Genomic DNA, 15,631 nt, shown 5'->3' with positions numbered 1-15,631 from the left:
TTAATATATTATCTTGTTTGGAACAATATGATATGAACAGTATCTTCCCCAAGAACCTATGCTCATTAAATGCAATCATATAAATAAAACCTCCATCAGATTTGGGACTTTATGGGAAAATATATAGGTCTGTGATCTTTTTACAAATTGAAATTTGTATGGATTTAAGCCATAGAATTTTCACACTCACTCTGAATGCTCAATAACAATCTTTGACCCTACTCACCATTTTCTCTGCTAAGGTCAATAATTAATGGATGAACAAAAAGGGGTCCCTACAAGGTTACTCTAAAGGTCAGTGGACAGCAAGGTGACAAGGAGCATAGACACCCCTCCCCCCCCAGGCTGTGCCTTAGATCTGCAGCTGTGGCCCCAATGCTCAGTGCACAGTTCTGCCCTGATTTCCTATGATTTGCATCTGTGACCTCATCTGGAGTTTGGGAAGTGAGGGCTGTATTTGGGGGTACACGTGTCTGTGTACATAAGTACGTACATGCATCCTCCTACAAAGAACATGAAAGTGCTTCGTTTCCTGTTACTACAAAAATCTGTTCAAGGTAGTTAACAAAATTAATTTACTAATGCAATCTAAATGTCTGTCACTAATTTACTTGAATGTTTTATGTAGTGGTGGAAGTACAGTGAAAATGTTATAAATTTGCATTGTAAAATATAGAATAAATATTTATAATACCAACTCTCTGCGTGCTTGTGAATATATATTTATGTATATAATCAACACGTATAAATACTCTACTTAGAACTGCTTTTATCTTTTCTAATTTGTCTAAAATTATTTATGCGTTGGGGAAAAATTCATGTAGAATTGACAATAACTTATCTTCATAATGCATATTACATTAGCATAAATACATTTGGATGGGGTATTACAGTCCCATAAATACACATGGGCATATTTCACCGTTTATATCGTAATACACGCACAAGTTCTACAAGAACGGAATTATGTATATCCACACATCATTCATCCAAAACCTCAGCACAAGGTTGTTTATCACAGAAGTGAATTTTTCAGATCATTGAACCTTCATACTTCAAGTACAAGTGTTTAATTTTTAGTATCTGCAAGGAATTTTCTGTAGGTTCTTCCCTTGAATTCTTAGGAAGACGGCACACAGCACAACAGTAATGATAAAAATAGGACTGCTTCTGCAGATGGAGTGTGACGACGATACGCCACCCACTTTGGCATACTTACAAAATCCTCGAGACTTAGTGAACTGGGTCTCTCTTTCATATATTACTCTTGACCAAGTGACATTTGACCAATCTAAATGACAAGATCAAGTCCCAACACTAGGAAGCAGAGTTAGGTCAAAGCTGAGTTTTTCTTGCTCAAGCTTCCCTGGTATTTTCAGAGCCATTGTGTCTTCTCTGGAGGGAGCTCTCTGGTCCATACTCACACTGTCCTGCAGTTGTAACACTGTATGTGGTTTTGTACCTGCTGGTTAGTTTTTCTGTGGTTCCTTTGATGCATGGCGTCTGCTAGGAAGTCTACTGCCACACATGTCTTTCTGCTACATCCATACCAGATCTTGGTTTTGTTTCTGGGCACATGCTTTATGCTGTTAAATGGAAAAAAATGGCTGCTACATTCTCTATATGGTTTGACAGCATTCCCCAGAGGCTCACATGTGGGGAGCTTGGTCCTTCGTGTGGTATGGACACCTTCGAGAGGATGACCTGCTTTGGGAAGGGATCAAGGTAGCTGTCCTGGGAACCCAGAGCTATCCTGAGAGCCCAGCTCCTGACTCTCTCTTGGGCTTCCTGCGTGTTGTTGTGAGGTCTTCCTCTTCTTCATAGTCCTGCCATCTGCCATGAGGTCCTCACCAGAGCCCAGCTAATACCAGAGGCATGCTCTTGACTCTTCACAAATGCTAATTAAATGAATCTTTTTTCTTAGCAAACTTATCCTGCTTCAGGTGTTTCACTATAGTTACTAAAAAAGACTAATATCATGGGTTGGAGAAAAACTGCAAGTTAAATCTTATTTAGTGATTTTTCTGTTTCCTTTTTTTTTTTAAGTTATGTCAGTTTTTGTTTTCCTAGCAGTAAAGCTGCTGCAAAGAATGACTAAAGGAAGCAGGGTTTTTCTGTGTGGATATAGCTACTTGCTAGATAGATTTTATTAAAACGAATGTTTGGAAAGAAATACAAATCCAAGATGATGAAAACATCTCAAAAGCAGACACATTTAAAAACATTCCTGAATACCATTGGTCACTTTGAGTTCTAATTCCACTCCTACTGTCATCATCATCCCCGAAGGGAATCCCAGCTGTGCTTTCCAGCTCATAGATAAAGTAGAGAAACAGTGCTGCCTATAGTTTTAGCTTGGTTTTGGTTTTTTTTTTTTTTTTTTTTTTGGATGTTTTAGTTTGGTTTTTTTGTGTGGGTGTTGTTTGGAGCCTTTTCTCTGAACTTCAAGGACTGATTCCAAGCCTCTCATCTTCCGCCAACACCAGCTCTAGGTATGCCTGCCCGGGACTCTCAGAAGGCAGAGTTTATGGGAACAGGGCCTTCTCCATTCTCTTTCCTGGGTTGCTGCTGTGGGGCTCGCTTGCCAAGGCCACCACAGAGTTGGCCTCTACCAGATGCTGCATCAGAGGTGCATACCTGACAGAGTCCAGCCTCTCCTCCAAATGGGAAGAATTTGCCCTGCCCAATCCTCCACCTTCCTCTGCAAGGCAGACCTGAGCTGCAACCCAACCTGCCGTTAGCACTGCATGGTCCACCCACCACTGCATCCACCTCATGGTGTACAAAGTAAGCCAGATGTTTTATGTTTCGGGTTCCAGGTGACATACAGTAGAGTGCTCAAGGCTTCCATGTTGATGTGCTCTTTGTGGAAACCTTCTTGCTTTCAGATCTAGTGATGGATCATGGAGTCCTGAGCAAAATGAGTCTAAGTGCAGTGGACATTTTTCTATATTTAGGATCAATCTTCCTTATACCCCTAGATTTTGGAGCCAAATGCTGACAATTTTCTCTCTTTCCATTAACAAATTATTCCTTGGGAAATACCAAGGTTGAAGGTATAAATATGTATCTGTAGTGGATTGCTCACAAAATTCATGAGTGTACTCTGACCCTCACACACACTCTAAAGAACCAGCAATGGGTCTTGTCTAGAAGTCCCTTGCCTTAAATTTGCCTTTCAGACTTTGTTTCCACTATGCATTTTGAGGGGATCCCATTGCCAGGCATTCAGCTTAGGGGTTCAGTTGGAAGCCAGGCTGTTTGGAGGTGATTAAAGCTGTGCCTCTGAGCAAACACTAGAAATATGGCCACCAGGGACTGAAGGAGAGGCAAAGGGATAGCTAATGCACAACGTGCAAGTTAAGCACGGTGAGTGAATTCTAAACATAAAACATCAGGCCTATAAATAACAATGGTGTGCTGTACATTTTAAAGAATACTAAGATGGAATAAGCCAGGCAATTGTTCTTATCAAAAAAGAAAATATGTAAGCAAATAACCTTTGCCTGTTATAACTGAGTAACTTTGGGCAAGTGTCCTGACCAGGCAAGGTCCTTTGCTCACCTGTAATTTGGAAAGACAGTTGATAATATCTATATAAAGTTTTTGTGAGGGCAAAATAAAATTATGTAAGTAAACCACTCAGCATGGATAAAATAAAACAAACCAGAAAGTCATCAGCATTGTTATCATTCAGTCCATTTGTTCTTGTATTGAAATAAAAAAATGCACAACTTAAATTGCTTTTTCATTGGATATTATTAAATAACTCTTTGAAATTTGAACTATGTTACCTTTTCACATTTTTAAGAGATTCAGTAAAAAGATATACTGCCTAGTATGTAATTAATACCCATAAGTGTATGAACTTATTAAACTGTTGGCAAAGTTGACATTTAGAATTGGAATTGAGATCATGATCAATGAATTAGACATAAAATTACTTTGTAGGTCATGACCTGAAGAGCCCTGGGAGGGTAGGTGTGGTGTGGCCAGGTGAGTCACAGAGAACATGGAGGAAAGCTCTGAGCTGCAGAGACACACTCACCTTATGGTCAAGGAGGGTGAAAAAGTTGGTAAAAGTCTTTTGGGTAGTTCATGGACTCAAAGAAAACATTTCTTCACATTTATGACTTTTGATGATACTCATCTCTGGATCTTTCATTTCAGCCATAAAAATATATCTCCATCCATGCACTTTATTAAAACATTGAGTCATTGATTTCAATACCTGCGTAAGAGGTTGGGCTTCTCAGCTCATCTGTCCATCCGGACAACCCATCTTCTTCCTCACCATCTAGCTGGCTATGACCCTGGCAGGTCAGTGATCTAGGAGATCAGCATTTATAGTCACAATAAGGGAATGACCCAGGACTAGTCTCCACTCCTTCCACTGAAGTGCCCAGGAAGTAGAATCCCAAATGAATATCCGGGTCTTTCTGACCACACTGAATTCACCACTATTGACATGGTTGGAAAACATTTCCATTCATTAATTTGAATGAATTTGAGAATGGAGGATGCCCCACTGGCACTCTGCTTGGGAACAGCCCAGGTTCTGTGTGACTCTTGGAAGCTTGGGGTTGATTTTACTTATGTAAGCCAGTTGTTTTCTCTAGTTAATTATGATCTTTGAATACAAAGCTCAGGGGGCAAATGCTATGGGGAATTAATATGGAAAAGTAGTGTATCTCCAGCATTTTGCAAGTTGAACATAGACTTCTTCATATATATATATGCACATATATACATATATATATGTGCATATATATACATATATATACACACACGTATACATATACATACATACATTAACCTGAAAGAACTGGTTACTCAATAACAGGCATCTGAATTAGCAGATACTTTGTTACTTTAATATATTGAACGCATGATTTTTCTGAATCTATGATGAAAGTGAGGGCCATTCAGTTAACTTTTGCTTTCCTTTCTCTGTCTCTCTCAGCAGTAATTGGGCTTGAACTCAGGGCATCATGCTTGCTAGGCAGGTGCTCTACCACTTGAGCCATGCCTCCTCCACCCTTTTTGGACCAAGAAGCTTATTTTAGGCTTCTTGAAGCAGCTGGGGTAATAGGAGAAGGCCACTATTCCCAACTTTTTCTCTGTTGAGATGTGACCTCATGGGCTTTCTTTCTTTCTTTCTTTTGCCCATTGTTTCGTGGACCACAATCCTCCCTCGTTCAGCCTCCTGTGTAAGTTGGGATGACAGGCACTCACCACTGCATCCAGCTATTGTAGACAGGAGGGCTCAAGGACTTTTTTACCCAGGATGGCCTTGACCCGCAGTTCTTCTGATCTCAACTTCCCAAGTAGTTAGGGTTATAGGCATGAGCTCCAGGGTCCAGCATTACTTCACTCCCTTTTTACTTCAGTGTCAGCATCCTAGGTGAGTTTGAGCTTCCCCACGGCGACATACTAAAAGCATACACCCTACAAGACTGTCAAGATGAATATTATCTTTATGACTTTTCATAATGGCTGGCAAATAATTATTCTTTAAAAAGTTAATTATCCTCAGAATGATGTTCTTGCCCTTAACACAGAGAAACTGCGTTTAAGCAGATACCTTAAAAGCAACTGAGGCCAATAGGAGAAGGGGACCAGGAACTAGAGAAAAGGTTAGATCAAAAAGAATTAACCTAGAAGGTAACACACACGCACAGGAAATCAATGTGAGTCAACTCCCTGTATAGCTATCCTTATCTCAACCAGCAAAAACCCTTGTTCCTTCCTATTATTGCTTATACTCTCTCTACAACAAAATTAGAAATAAGGGCAAAATAGTTTCTGCTGGGTATTGAGGTGGGGGGGAGAGGGAGGGGGTGGAGTGGGTGGTAAGGGAGGGGGTGGGGCAGGGGGGAGAAATGACCCAAACCTTGTATGCACATATGAATAATAATAAAAAAAAGTAAAAAAAAAAAGTTAATTATCACCATTCTTACTATCACCACCTAATTTTTATAACATTTTTGACTTTGTTGTTTATATAAATCAATTTTATTTTTGATGTGATTATCTGTTGGTTTGTTAAGACTTGACACAGTCTTGATAATTTAAAATATCTTTGCTAAGAATAATATCAGAATGGGAGTAAAAGTTGAGCAAATGTCAATTTGGATATTTTGCTAAGTGCTTCCAGCTTTGGAGGCACATGAGGCTATTGGGTGTGGTTGGGGTGTAGCAATGGTTCTTAGCTAATGTCGTTCCGTGTTTGATTTGTGAAGAGTTGATGGAAGTAACACTGCCTATAAAGCATGTTTGACAGAAGTAGGAGGGGTAAGTTACTCTCTGAATAACTTCTAATTTGATTTAATTCTTTTTGTATTAGAAAGTAAGTTTATCCTTAGTAACTGATGATTCAAAATGTCATTCTCATTTTGCTATGAATTCTCACTGTTCTCATCTAACTTATGCTGTTCAATGAGTGAGATTACTCAGCAATACTTTCATTTGTTCTTATTGGAAATAAAAGACTTGTATTAATAACTGAAAGATTCTGGCTTTTGGAATTCAAGGCTTCCCATTATTTCAAGAGCTAGTGGGCAGACCTATCTAAACCAACTTGAAAACATAAAATTTTATCATGTTAAAAATGTCATTGGATCAAAGATATGAGTTAGTTAGAAAATAAACAAATTACTACCGATTTGTGTATAAACATTTTAGATGTCTGTGTTTTCATGTGGAGAATTCTTGAAAGAACTATAGATGAAGTAGAAGAAAAATGTTACTTTCTCCTTATGAAAAAGCAAAGCACAAGTACAGGAGAAAAATCAGAGAAAAGAGACATCACTACTGAATTACATCATATTTAAATGTTATTTCTTCAAAATCAAAAACAAAGAGTCAACTAGAAAATATTTTCCAGAAAAATATGACAATAAAGAGAGCCTAAGAATGGTATACACCACACTATAGGGTGGGAAGGAGGGAAGGAAGGTCAGCAGGGAGGGAGGGAAGGAGGAAGGAAGGAAGGGAGGAAAGAAGGAGGAAGGGAGGAAGGAAGGAAGGGAGGAAAGAACAGAGGGAAGGGAATGAAGGAAAGAAGGGAGGAAAGGGAAGGAACAGGGAAGGAAGGAAGTAGGGAAGGAAGGGAAAGGGGAAGGGAAGGAAGGAAGGAAAGAAGGAAGAAGGGAGGAAGGAAGGAAGGGAGGAAAGAATGGAGGGAAGGGAATGAAGGAAAGAAGGGAGGAAAAGGAAGGAAGAAGGAAGGAAGAAAGTAGGGAAGGAAGGGGGAAGGGAAGGAAGGAAGGAAAGAAGGAGGAAGGGAGGAAGGAAGGAAGGGAGGAAAGAATGGAGGGAAGGGAATGAAGGAAAGAAGGGAGGAAAGGGAAGGAAGAGGGAAGGAAGGAAGTAGGGAAGGAAGGGAAAGGGGAAGTAAGGAAGGAAGGAAAGAAGGAGGAAGGGAGGAAGGAAGGAAGGGAGGAAAGAAGGGAGGGAAGGGAATGAAGTAAAGAAGGGAGGAAAGGGAAGGAAGAGGGAAGGAAGGAAGTAGGGAAGGAAGGGAAAGGGGAAGGGAAGGAAGGAAGGAAAGAAGGAGGAAGGGAGGAAGGAAGGAAGGGAGGAAAGAATGGAGGGAAGGGAATGAAGGAAAGAAGGGAGGAAAAGGAAGGAAGAAGGAAGGAAGAAAGTAGGGAAGGAAGGGGGAAGGGAAGGAAGGAAGGAAAGAAGGAAGAAGGGAGGAAGGAAGGATGGAAAACACTTCCTTGACACAAAGTCAGCCACGTGGTATTGGCTCACACATAATACCTCATTTAAAACTACTTATTTGCTCAATTACGTGGGCTCTGTTCACTTGTCCTTTTTAATGACTTTCTGGTTTTATTTATGAATTTAACTTTTTCTTTATGACACAATAAGACTGCGGTCTAGGCTCACAGTTCCCTGGGCACTTCCCCATGAGCAGATGCTGGCCCTGAGGGTGGCGTGGCCTTGGGCACTAGTTCACATGAGGCACAGTGAGCAGACAGCAGAAGGCTTTTCAGGAACCAAAGCATCACAAATGAGCATGGGTGAAGACCAGAGCTGTGGCTTTCCAGTGATAAATGTCACCATCTATATATGGGGACCCTGGTAGGAACACAAGTGTCCTTAGAGCAACAGGGAGATGAACACTAACCCCTTGGGCCATTTTTACCCCTTCACAAAGACCAGGTTTACTAGTTTACACAGATCATTTTATTCCCTTCCTCTCTTCATCAACAGACAAAAGGGACAGAGAACTAAAGTGGCAGTGGGTGTTTGTACCATGGCAGTGATTTTATTCCCTCACACCAGCACCTATTAACCGCCACTTGGGATATCTCTGCTCTGGATTCACTAGCCAATCTAGAGAGGCCTTTCTTTGCTCTTGCCTTACCTGAGGTTATTCAGGGAATAGCCATGTCACTTGTCCATTCCTTCCTGGCCACAACCAGGGAACAGAGGCCACATGGAGAGACCTGTGGGATGGAGCAGGCTGACCCTGTGCTCTGTGCTTACATCCCATTTGCAAAGTCAAAAATGTGCCTTGGACCTGAGATTTGCACAGGCTCAGCCTGTTTTGGATGCTGTAGCAAAGCACCACAGGTGGAGCAGCTAATAGCCTCAGAAAATTGTTGTTCACAGTGCTACATTTGGGAAGGCCAAGACCAAGGTGCTGGCAGTGGGGGTCTGGTGGGGGACTGATTTCTGATTGGCAAAGTGAAATTTCCTGCTGTGTCTTCACACGGTGGAGGGGCAAGGCAGCTCCCTCAGATCTCTCTTTATAAAGACAGATCCCATTCCTAAGGGCTCTGTTGTACTTACCTTATCATGTCCCAAAGGTCACACCTAACACTGTCACCTTAGGGCTCAGGGATTTCAGCACAGCACGTTTGAGGGGAAACAAACACAAAGGCCATCATATGTAAGTACTCTGAAAATAAGTTTATGAGAATGTAAAACTACATTTGCATTTTAACTAGGCATTTTTGTTCATCTCACATCTAATTTGGAATTATCTAAAGTTTTACTTTGGATACCAGGCATAGGGGCTCATTCCTGTAATCCTAGCTAGTCAGGAGGTGAAGATCAGGAAAATCACAGTTCAAGGCTACCCAGCCCAGGCAAAAAGTTTGCAAGACCTCATCTCAACCAATGGTAGGGTGTGGTGACACATGCCTGTCAGCTCAGCTATATGGAGGAGGCACAAGAAGGAGGATCCTGGTCCAGTGGCCAGGGAATAAAGAGAGACCCTATCTCAAAAAAAGCCAGCACAAAAAGGACTGGGATTGTGGCTTGCCTTCCTAGCAGGCACAAAGCCCACAAGTTCAACACCTAGTACTGCCAAGAAAAAAGTGATGAAGTGTTAGTTTGCTGCTGTCTAGGACTTTTCCTAAAAGTAGAGTGCATTTGCTCACTGTGTAGATGGCTCTCAAGGGTAACATGAAGGTCACAGAGATCCCTGGCTGACAATGCCCTCTTAGGCTTCTCAGGTCCTCCAATTAAATCATTCCCATGGATGCAAAGTTTCTGGGGAAATCTTCACAGTGGTTCATAATGACCACTAGCTGCCAGTAGCCCTTTAATATGAGGCCTTCCGCAAGCTTGAGCTCCCAGTGTGGTCCACGTTCATGTGGGCACCTTCTTCATTCTGCACATGAAAGACAAGAGCAGCCTCACTTTCAGATGACAAATGAGGATAAGCACTGGGGGACAGTGAGGATGCAACCAGATCTGTCTCCTGCTTCTTGCCCAGGATGATATTTTGTGGAGGCACAATGCCGAAATTGTCAAGCAGAAAATCCACCTTATCCCGGGAACGTGGCACAGGGTCATGACTGTGCACTGAGGAAGAGGTAGAGAGAGAGAGAGAGAGAGAGAGAGCACTGTGGAAGGCAGTGCGGACACTGTGCACACAGAGGGCAGAAGGGGCTTTAAGCTCTCGGTGTGAGGTCACCTTCCTCAAGAAGACGCCATCTGGAGAACCAGAGAGGGAGTAGGACAGTCTGCTTGTGGGCACTCTTCCCCTGAGTGCAACTTAGTGTAATGACATTGACTGGTTACAGCCCTTACTGGACTGGTCTCAGCTCATGAGTGTGTTCAGGATGTCTTGTAGAGCAGTTGTCACCCCACATGCTACATGCCATGAATACATACTCGAGCACACAGACTCACACTATCCACTACTCACACACCGTCACTCACATGCACATGCAGCATCCTCATGTCACACATACCACACATGCCATGTCCGCCATAAGCACACAGCTACACATGCCAATACACACCCACCATGCCCACGTAACCAAGTGCACTACATATACACCTGCACACCATACGCACACATACCACAGAAACTCAAAACCCAAGCTCCATGGGTAGAGGATACACAGACATCATACACACAGCAACACCACAACATACACAAATACATGCATGCACACACAGCACACGAATACGCACCACATCCCATATACATGCACACGCAGCACATTTTACCCCACATGTTGTTGTAATGAACAAATGATAAACTATATGTGAACTAGGCTTAGTCACTCTGTAATTCCCCATGCTTCAAATATTCTATTCCCTGTGTTAATAATTGTTAGCATCAAGTGGAATAAAGAAACATGCATGATTCCATATTCACATCTGGGGTGGGGTGACTGTCCTGGACAGCAGAGTCTCAGCTCAAGAACTTCGATCCTGCCCCTACAAGCGCAGGAAGTGAGCTGGGCTTTGGACTGAGGCAGAACATGGGAGGAGGAAAAGCAGCAACGTCACCAAGGAGCATTCTGGGAAACAGTGCCTCTGCGGGTGACAGGTCCATGGAGCTGATGACAAGGATGTTGACAGCATGCTTTGCTAACGCTATGACAAGACCACTTCTGGTGCCTTCCTCCTGGACACCAGTAACCCTGGTGCAACCATGAGAAAAACATTGCACACCCCCATGGAGGGTCACTCTGCAAAACACCTGGTCAGAGGTGCTGAAACTGTCAAGCAAAATGTGAGAGATGTCAGTCTGCAGGATGCTGGGGGACAAGATGGCAAAAGTAATGTGGGATCCGGCTGAGACCCTGCAACAGAAAAAGACACTAAGAAATGCCTGAAGAGTAGACTTTAGTTTCCAGAGAAAACAAAGCAAGTGAGCGAAAACAACATTGGCTGTTGAGTGACAATGGTCACTCTCTCCTCAGCAGGTATTAACTGTGATTGCCACCAGGAGCTCCACACCACCGTGCGACATCCACACTCACTTCCTACAGGACTTGATTCCCACATGGACCTAATGTTCTGCCCCAGCCCTGCAGCACGATGGTGTGCAGGCTAGCAGACACATTCATGGAGTGCTGTGAGGATTTGCTCACCTGTCTATGTTCCCAGCTCCTATCACAGCTCGTAAGGGCACAATTGCTGCTCGAATGCACAGGCTGAAATAAAAACAGAGTGAAAGGAAGGGAGGTAGGAAGTGGGGTCAAAAGAGAGGGAGGGAAAGAAGAGGAAAGAAGGAATGAAAATAAGTCAGGTTCTCAAGACAAGCACACATGCTGTGACCTATACACTGCATCCAGTGAACGTACATAATCCCCGGCAGGGGAGCCCCAATCTGGATTAAACCAGCCATTTCTTACTTTATGTCGTGGGTTACCTGGTAAGGTTAGCATCTGTGGATGTTGCTCTCCAAATTTTGTCTTTTGCTACCCAGGGCTTGTTTTGTGAGCATCAACAGATCAGAAATCAAATGAATGAGGTGCTAATGAATATTAATAAAAAGCTTCAAACTTATTTTAAAAGATTTTACTCTATTTTTTTAATTCTACTAGCAAGTAAGATTTCTTGTTTGAGTGGCAGGATGAGATGTGTCAAGAACCACAGAATTTCACAAAGAAAAACTTTACTGGTCCTCAAATGAGCAAGTGTGAGCCAGCCACTGCTAAGACTTCCAGTGTGATTTCTGAGGCTCATGCCTGTAATCCCAATTAGTCAGGAGGCAGATATGGGGAGGACTATTTGAAAAATAACTAAAGCTAAAAGGGCTGGAGGTGTGGCTCAAGTGGTAGAGCACCTGACTAGCAAGTGTGAGATATATATACTCAGAGCCTCCAAATGTCTTTGACCAGAGTAGACATTAGTGCTGGGAGACAAATTAGACTTGGGGGATGGCCAGTGTGACAGTCAGGCAGCCTTGACAGAGCAAGGTTGACTGGAAAGGTAGTGTCCATAGCAATAGGGAGGGAGGGTTGTTTGGGAGAAACAAATGTATTAGACACAAACACACCAGGGGAAACCATAGAAATGGGTCCTGGGACTAATTCTGAGTCAAGCATCCTGCCAGGTGAGGAATTGGGTAAGACTCATTTTAGTTTAAAAAGAAAGGTAAGGCTTTCTTTCTTTCTTTTCCAGCACTATGGTGCAATAAATATCTGGAGATGCCTGTGTTTTACTCACTCATTATCTATGTGACTATCTACATACCTTTAGATCAATAGACAGATAGATGCATGCATACATACAAATATATTTAACTGAATTAGGTAGGTCTAGGAATGAGGGTACATTAGTGAAGAAAATGAGCAAAGTCCCTACTATCCTGAAGCTGTCTTTTTGGCAGAAGAAGATGAACAAAAAAGAGTGCGCTGAAAGTGGATCAAAGCTATTCAGAACAACATAAATTGGAATAAGGGAATTGACAGAGTGGCATTTTTAATGGGGGATTTGCAATTTAAACTGAATGCCTGAGGAGGATCCATCCTGGAGTTCATAGCAAGACCCTGAGGGTGGAGCAGCAGTGCGTTTTACTGGCGTAAGCATGTAAGAGACATCACATCTCTCTTCCAGGGAGAGCATGAGGCAAGAACATGTGGAGCAGGCAGAGGGTTTGGAAAATGAACCAAACTGTGGTCCTAGTACATCCTGCAAAGACCAACCAGGAAAAGCATGAGAGGGCATCGCATGGGAACTGTACACCGAGAACACTCTTAGAGAAAAGGCATGTTGACAGAAAGTTTTGGCACAGCAAGGGTGTGGAAGAAAGCCCACCAGGAGCCTACTGCAGCCTACAGGTAAGGGTCAGTGGTGGCTTGAGTAGATGGTAGTAATAAAAGTGGCAGTAAGTTATGAGAACAGGATGTCAAGGCCAATCTGATTCCCAGAGGAATGGGACCTGGCTTCTGAAAAAATGGGTTATAGTACATGTAAAAAGGCAGCTGAGCCTAGATAGTCCTCAGGGTAGGATGGAAGCGAAGAGAAGAAAGAGAGAAGCCAAGGGAGGATGGAGGCATCCAACATGCCTGATGAGCCATGAGGCTCAAGGGATAGGAATTAACTGCCAGACTGATGTCGTCACTGACTTCCATAGGAGCTGCGTCTTGGATGAGAACAAGTCATTAATACAAAATGGTAAGGGAAGGAATGAAAACAGCAATAACGAAAAACACTTTGAAAAGTTTTATTAGAAACTAGGTGACCTTAACAAGGGTAGTGAAACCAACTGTTTCAGTATACTAAACAATGCAATTTAAGATCATGTGCAGATTAGAAAGTATATTCTAGAAGGAAGTTAACATGTGTGGACTGGAGGATGCCTTGAGAAGAGAGATGGGATCTCCTGCAAAGGTGGAGGATCCACTTTGGGTACAAGTACAGCTGAGGGTTTGCAGTAAGAGAGTGTCAAGTGCAGTGGCCTTGCAAAGTAATTGCTGGTATGTAGTCCACTGGATGGATTTGGTTTTAAGAATGATAGAGATGACCTTAATGAATGCAATTCTTGGAAGAAAAGCAAGTTGAAGAAGACGAGGCAAATTTCAGAAAAAGGTAGAACAAGAGTAGATAATCTTGATAGACAGGACAACAGAAATTGAGGTAAAACATACATCACATAAAATCTGCTGTTTTATTAATTTTAAGTATACAATTCAAAGGCATTAAGTACATCCATTTATTATGGAGCCATCACCACCATCCATCTCCAGAACTTTTCATCTTCTTAAAGTGAGAGAGAATTCTGTATGGAGAGAGCCTTAGATGTGAAGGAAGTCAAGAGGGAAGCAACTTGTTAAGGAGGAGAGTTTGCAAATGAGAGATTGAGAGAGACGCGAAGAGAGTACAGATGGATAGAGGGAAGGAAGGAAGATGGACAAATGAATGGCTGAAGGGATGGACGATGGATGGATGGATGAAGGGTTGGACAGATGAGATAAGTTAGGTGAGATTCAAGCATAAAAGAAAAGGTTAGGGAAGAAAATGAAAAGGGAAAGTAATATTTTGAATCAACTCCTCCCTCCCAGACTGCCCAATACCTAATGTAATTCTCATAACAACTAATTATTGCACTCTTTTGTAAATGAGGAATCTGAGCTTGAACTTGAGCCCACATCTATGGAATCCTAAAGCCTTGATCATGAGGCATTGTCCGAGATATCAGTTATTCCTTTGTCCATCCATAAGCATCCACAATATGCAACATGAAGGCAGCTGGATGATCCAAGGTGAACATTATCACAGGAAGAACTTATTTATTTTTGGTGCTTTGAATTTATTCATAGTGGCCATATCTGATAAGATCACAGCTTATCAATTGGCTAAACTTGGCACTTAAATCCATCTGTACAGCTCATCCATTGAACCCATTGACTTAAATAGTTACTCATTTGTTCATTCCACCTGTTGTGGAATGTCAACAAATATCTTTACTGCAAGCTCTGTGCTAAGCATGAGGAACACACTTGTGACTCCTATCAGCATGTGTTGTATGGGCACAGTGTTGCATGGCTCCCTGTTTTGAATCAATCCAAGGAGGAAACTCAGGAGAGGGATGAGACAATGATAAGGAAGTAGAGCTAGAAGCCACCGTCTTCACATAGAAAAGCCATAGTAGTCATTGAGTTCAGAGGAACCTGGCAAACTGAACTCCTCTCTGTACCAAAAGAGCTCTACTTGAGAAGAGAAGCAACAGCCAATCATACGACTTCTAAGAAATAGTGGTTCTTAGTGCCAGGTAAGCATCTAAGAAGGAAATTTCAAAGTCTAAACTATAGTTATGGATTTAAATAAGAAGGGCCAAGCTAAAGAAAGGGTGACTGATTGTCCAGCTGCCCAGACTTGGTGGAAAGAAAATGCAGCAGAACCTAAGGGGCAGAGAGCAGTGCCTCTCAGGACACTTTTAAAGATGGAGACCAGAGTTTTACAGAGCTCCAGGGAGTTCAGTCTCTCCTGGAGTTGGAGGACTCCTTCAAAATGCCCTGTGGTTACTGGAAATGAGACATGATGTGCTTTCAAATTTGACTTTATCCAGGACCTGGTATTTTGGAGTCTGAAGGTAACAGCCACCATTTTGGAAAGCTCAGAGCTGTAGGTGGGCAGGGCAAGACAGGGCCCAGCACTGACACACATTGAGTCACAGTAGGAAGCAGCAGGTAAAAACATTCTTACCGTTTTAATGAATAAACAGATAATGTGAAGTGGCAGGACTCAATCAATAGTGATCTTTGAGGAGAAGACAGAACTAGAATCTCATTCATAGCTCTGCTTTCTAAAATAAAAGGTTTTACATTCAAAAATAGTTGTAAATATAAAACTGTCATCTTCAGTAAAACAAAGTTATTATTGTAAATGTGTAGCCCAATACCTTAAAATAATGCATCTACAG

The sequence above is a fragment of the Castor canadensis genome, chromosome 12 (assembly GCF_047511655.1).
Source record: "Castor canadensis chromosome 12, mCasCan1.hap1v2, whole genome shotgun sequence".
Lineage (NCBI taxonomy): Eukaryota > Metazoa > Chordata > Mammalia > Rodentia > Castoridae > Castor > Castor canadensis.
This window is presented reverse-complemented; position numbering follows the sequence as displayed.